Consider the following 6,533-nt stretch of genomic DNA (forward strand, 5'->3'; position numbering starts at 1 on the left):
CTCTTGGTCGATTTTTTTAGTAATTCTTAATTACAATTAGGTAGGTGTAATTAGGTTGTCTAGGTTCAATGTATTAGAGTTTAGTGTCTTAGCCGTTTTTAGGGGTCATTTAAGTTAAGTTTTGGGGCTTAGGTTAGTATTTAATCCTAGGAAATCGTTTTTCTATTTAAATTCCTTTATTCCCTAGGTAAAATTAATTATATTAGTTTAGAAAGTAGCACTTTTAGAAGTTGGCGATTTTTGAGAAGGGAGGCAATTAAGGCATTGAAATTTGGAAAGTTTTGGAAAGAGTTAAGTTTCAAAAATTGTGTGGGGTATTTAAAGAAGGAATTAAGTCTTGATTGCCTATTAATAGGGAGTTACAAATTGAGATTTGAAAAGCCAATTTGAAAATCAATTAAATTTCCAAAGTAGGTGTTTATGGGTTCAAGAAAGAAATAATTGCACTTAAATTCTTGGTTGGAAAGCCAAAATCGTGTGACTATCTAGGTTGGACGGTTTGGCTTCTCAAAAAGGAATTAATAGCAATTAAAGATTTTCACTTACCTTGGGTTGGGAAATTGCATTGATCCAAGTTTCCAAATTGGTTTTAAAAGCTAATTAAGGTTGTAACTCCCAATTAGAAGGACGATTTTTGGAATTCTCAATTTTCAAAATTATCTTTGAGCTTTTATTGTGTGCCTACCCCTCTAACCGTCCCTAGTGAATTAGCATAATTTAGAATTAACTAATATAGTTAATTCCATTGACTAAGCATAGGAACCGAGCCCAGCTAACCTAGTCCAGACCGAGCCTAGCTCGAGTTAAACCCTAGTCGAGTCCACCTTAGACCGCCTATCTCTCTCAACCTAACTCAAACCGAGCTTAGTTGACTAAGTCAACCCTAAACCAAGTTCAACCTCGTCTTAATAAACCTAACCAAAACCAAGACCTAAGCCTAAGTCAAGACCTAGTCTACACCTAGTGAGTCAACCGAGCTTACCTTATCCCATTCGAGCCTAGTCAAACCTAAGTCGGGTCAAACTTAGTTGAGTTAACTCAACTCGAACCTAGTTGACTAAGTCAACCCTAAACCGAGTCCAAGACCTAGACCTAACCCTAGCCAAGTCTAGTCGAGTCAAACATAGCTCGAGCCTACCTAATCCAAACCGAGTTCACCCAAGTCAACCCGAACCTACCCAAGTCAAAACCAAGCTTCGTGAAGTAAACCGAGTGAACCCAAACCCTAGCATTTGTTCTTTAGTGAATTAATTTCATTTAGTATTATTTATTTTGATTTTTATACTAATTAGTTTATTTATCTAATTTAGTTTTAGTGTAGAAGTATGTGTGCGTATATCGTATTTGTTTCGTATGTATGAAATGTGTTTTGTGAGTGTTTGAATTGGTAATTAGATATTATTTAACTTAGTAGTCGGATTGCATTTTAGTGTTTAGCATAGTTTCAATTGCATTGTTAGTTAACGTAGTTCTAGTCATAAGTTGCTTATCGTGTTTTGTTTGTCGTGCATTTAGCGTATTCGTAATAATCATCTGCATATACACTGTTATTCAGTGTCATTTAGACTGCATTAGGTTTAAATTACGTTTTCTAGTGTTTTAATAGATTCATAAAGTGAATAGTACACTCAAAGATAAAACCGATTTTTGCCCTGTCGCACCAGCATTATTTTCTATGCAAAAATTCTGTGTTTTCCAAAAAAATTTATTCTATTCACTTGATTGACGTGTTATTTGACTGCAGACCAAATTTCAGCTCATTCGGAGTTGATTTGGTCTGATTTTTAAGCGTTTTGCGAAAACCACTTTTTCTGGATTTCAAATTACAGGACTGTCGATATCCTGATTTTCCCCAGATTTGAAACGCTTATATCTGGAGTTTCATATACTGTTTTTCAATTCTGTAAAAACTGTCAGTTTGTTTAATCTGTCAGTTGCAGAACAGGATAAATTTCGGGAAAATCAGACCTCATTTGCCCTGTCAAACAGTGGTTTTCCGATAACCTGTCAGAAAGCTATTTTGCATTAGTTAGGGGCATTTTCGTAATTTCATTAGATTCGGCATTTTAGGCCTGTTTTCATTAGTTGCTGCATTTTAGGAGTTGCATAATCATCATACAGCATTAGTAGAAGTAATTTGGTTAATTTTAGAATTAGTTTAGTATTTCATTTAATTTTTGTTTGATAAGTAGTATTTGTTTTATTATTTTCGTAAAATTAGAATTAGTATTAGTTACTGTTTGCATTATTAGAATAGAATACTAACTTGGTATTTTTCTGCATTTTTAGGTTGTAAAGCATATTTAGTTTCCAGGGTTATCTTCCAAGTGTGAGGAGCGAATAATTGGCGAAAAGACGGAAATACCCTTGGTGTGGAGTAGAAGAAGTAGTTGCTTGTTTATTTTCATTTTAGTGATTAAGTGTATTTGTATTAGTTTCATAATTGTAGACTGACAATTATCATTAATAAATTAAATTTTCTAGAAATATCTTGATTAATTCCTGTTCCCTGAGGATTCGACCCATACTTACCACTTTGTGGAAAGTCGGTTTTTATATTTTTGGTTGACGATTTTCCAAAGTTTCATTGAAAATAATTGTTTTAAAAAGATCATTTCAAAATATCAACCAAATTTTGGCGCCGTTGCCGGGGAATGGCGAATTAATTACTTTATTTCTTAGAGTTTGATTTATTAATTTGTTTTAGTTAGTTAATTAGTTGTTTTATTTTTAGTTAGTAGGATTAGTAAGTGAATATAGGATTAACATAGTTAGTAAATATAGGATTCACGTTCTGTTCTTTCTAGGATTCACTTGAAATTCATTCTGCAAGGAGCGATTATACAGGTGGGTTTTAGAAAAACTTAGTTTGTGATTTCCTGTATTTATCTTTTCAGTACTTTAGAGTAGTTTAATTTGTTATTTCATTTACTTAGTTAGATCATTCTGACATAATTAGTTTAGCATATTTGTTTAGTAGTTATCTATTTTGTGTTATTTACATTTTAGAACCTGTGTTAGTTTATTTTTATTTTTAGATTTAGGTCGTGTGCTTACATCTGGTCTTAGTACCAGTGTATGCAGGGGCGACGAGGTCTAGGAACCCCATTACACCCATTTGTTGACAACCCAGAGAGAATTTTACATTCTCATCGAAGTTCGGCAACAATGGCTGACATGGATCCTCCACCTCCACCCCCACTTCATTCACGTCCTCTGCGGGAATACTTCATTCCCACAGACTATGTTCAGGCATCCTGCATTCGGAGACCCGATGTAGGAGCGCCTCATTACGAGATTAAGGCCAGCATTATTCAGATGCTTCCATCCTTTTATGGCCTTAGTCACGAGGATCCCTACCGACATTTAGATGAATTTCTCGAAATCTGTTCTACAGTCAAGATACAGAATTTCAATGATGATGCTTTGAGGTTGACTCTATTCCCCTTTTCATTGAAGGACAAAGACAAGTATTGGCTAAAATCCTTAGATTCTGTAGAAATAGAGTCATGGGATCAATTGCAACAGGAGTTTCTTTAGAAATATTTTCCCATTGGTCGTACGAACCAATATCGTAGAGCCATCACTAGCTTTTCAGAGCTAGATGGTGAGCGCTTTCATGAGACCTGGGAGAGAATGAAGGATCTCCTCAGGAAATGTCCCCATCATCAGGTGCCGAAATGGCAACTGGTGCAGAGCTTCTATGATGGATTGTCTGACAAGAATCGTCAGATGATCGACTCTTCATGTAGAGGGACATTCATGCTGAAGAGCGAGGACGAAGCATGAAGGCTATTTGATACATTGGCCGAGAATTCACACCATGCTTCGAGCTCTCATTCGGATAGAGCCACACCCAGCATTCAGAAGAAAGTTGGTGTTCTTGAGATTGGTCCATCTACTGCACTACAGTGCAAGGTAGACATGATTGCTCAGAAGCTGGACCAGCTTCTCTCAGGACCAGCCACTACACAGCAGGTGTGTACTCTTTGTGCCAGTCCGGCACACGAGATCACTGAGTGCACTTCGGCAGCTCAGTACCCTGAATTTGTTCAAGAACAAGTTCAGGCAACTCAGGGTTACGTCAGACCGCCGAATAACCCATTTTCATCGACATATAATCTGGGTTGGCGTAACCATCCCAATTTTTCATGGAAGAATCCACAGTCTTCCACACAGATGCCTACACCCTCTCAGCCAGTTCGGCAGCCATCTTTTACTCAGTCATTTCAAAGACCGAACTATTCTCAGTCTTCTTCTTCTTCTGTCACTCCCCCGATTTAGCAGGAGTCTGCCCCGCAGACATCTTTTGAGGAGAGACTTCTCCAGGCATTCCAAGAGGTGAAAACCTCTAATCAGAACGCCTTCGAGAAGTGTAGCCAGATTTTGAGCTCGCATACGCAGTCCATTGCGAAGTTAGAATCGCAAATGGGACAGTTAGCTGAGGCTATTAGTAGGAGACCCGAGGGTACATTGCTGAGTCAGGCTGTCATGAACCCGAAGGGTAAGGACCAGATGACTGGAGGCCTATTCCATACTGAGACACAACAACAGGCCAAATCAGTTATGGCCTTGAGGAGTGGACATGAGTATCACGTCGAGAGCAGAGAGCGAGAGAGTAGAGAGAGGATAGAGGAGCCAGAGACCATTGTTTCACCTACGTCGGCTCAGCCATCATCCCCATCCCCATCCCCATCATCATCTTCACCATCATCATCATCTTCATCCTCAGAGAAGAAGAAGGATAGGAGTGAGCCTTCTCACAAAGAGGAGGAGCCAGCAGAGTATATTCCCCCACCACCCTATCCCAAAGCATTAGAGTCTCCTGGATATAGAGGGAAGCAAGGTGCGAAGATCCAGGACATGCTTGATATATTCAAGCATGTGCAGATCAACCTACCTTTGCTTGATGCGATTCAGCAGGTGCCGACATATGCCAAATTCCTGAAGGAGCTATGTACGCAGAAGCGTAAATCTAGAGAGAGAGTTCCTAAGAGGGTCCATCTGACTGAGCAGGTGAGTTCAGTACTTCAGCATCAGACACCACCAAAGCTCAAGGACCCTGGAGCCCCGATCATTGCTTATACTATAGGGAACATCCGGATAGAACGCGCATTGCTCGATCTTGGAGCAAGCGTGAACATTTTGCCCGGATATTTCTTTGATTCTTTCGGGCTAGGAGAGATGAGATCGACTCCGATTACACTGCAGCTGGCAGATCGTTCTGTCAAGGTACCGAGAGGTGTCTTAGAGGACGTGCTAGTTAAGGTGGATGACTTTTATTTTCCAGTCGATTTCATTATTCTTGATATGGAAGGAGTAGACAGCCAGCACCAGACTCCGATCATTTTAGGCAGACCATTCTTGGCGACTGCCAATGCGTGCATCAATTGTAGAACCGGAGCCATGGATCTCTCATTCGGCAATCGGAAAGTCAAGCTGAATATTTTCAATGCCGCGATGGGTCCAGCAGGAGACATGGACTGCTTTCATGTAGACATTGCACATGAGTTAGTGGAGGAGCAGCCCGAGTTGTACATTACTGAGGATTCTTTAGATCTGTACCATATAAAGAAGAATAGTAGTGTAGATAGTGTAGATGTGTCTAGAGTGTCGTCAGAGAGACCACCTTGGGGAGCTGTCAGGGAGCCTCTTCCACCACTTGCGGAGACCCCCGCCAAGTCTTCGATCGAGTCACCTCCGAAACTCGAGTTGAAACCCTTACCAGATTCACTCAAGTATGCTTATCTCGGAGATGATGAGACTCTGCCTGTGATCATCTCGTCCTTGCTCACTGAGGAGCAGGAACAGAGACTGCTAACTATTCTTCGAGAGCACAAGGCAGCAATTGGCTGGGGAGTTGCTGATCTGAAGGGGATTGATCCTTCATTCTGCATGCATAGAATCCATTGTGATGAGGAAGTCAAGCCATTTAGGGATATGCAGAGAAGGCTAAATCCCAACATGAAGGAAGTGGTGAAGAAAGAGGTGGTGAAGTGGTTGGATGCCGGAATCATTTACCCTATTTCTGATAGCCAGTGGGTCAGTCCAATTCAAGTTGTGCCGAAGAAGTCAGGACTCACTGTGGTTGAGAACGAGAAGGGTGAGAGAATTCCGATGAGGACCACTACAGGATGGCGAGTCTGCATCGATTATAGGAAGCTGAATGTGGCAACTAGGAAAGATCATTTCCCATTGCCATTCATTGATCAGATCTTAGAGAGACTCGCAGGACAGAGCTACTACTGCTTTCTAGATGGATATTCAGGATACAATCAGGTAGTTGTCCATCCTGACGACCAGGAGAAGACCACATTTACATGTCCTTATGGCACCTTCGCGTTTAGACGTATGCCGTTTGGGCTCTGTAATGCCATGGCTACTTTTCAGAGGTGCATGCTTGCTATCTTCTCGAACATGATTGATGATGTGATGAAAGTTTTTATGGACGACTTTTCAGTGTATGGCTCTTCTTTTGAAGATTGCCTCCAAAAACTTACTCGAGTACTGAGTAGGTGTGCGGAGACAAATCT

At 40.4% G+C, this 6,533-nt stretch overlaps 1 non-coding gene across 1 annotated transcript; it reads right to left on the reverse strand.

Annotated features, from left to right (window-relative positions):
- Window positions 1-3,571: 3,571 nt before the first annotated feature.
- Window positions 3,572-3,674, reverse strand: LOC149829906 (small nucleolar RNA R71). The gene has a single exon (XR_016433981.1). It is a non-coding gene; the product is annotated as a small nucleolar RNA R71 (small nucleolar RNA).
- Window positions 3,675-6,533: the final 2,859 nt, after the last annotated feature.

This window comes from Nuphar pumila, chromosome 8 (genome assembly GCF_984573655.1).
Source record: "Nuphar pumila chromosome 8, dmNupPumi1.hap1.1, whole genome shotgun sequence".
In the NCBI taxonomy this organism is placed as follows: Eukaryota; Viridiplantae; Streptophyta; class Magnoliopsida; order Nymphaeales; family Nymphaeaceae; genus Nuphar; species Nuphar pumila.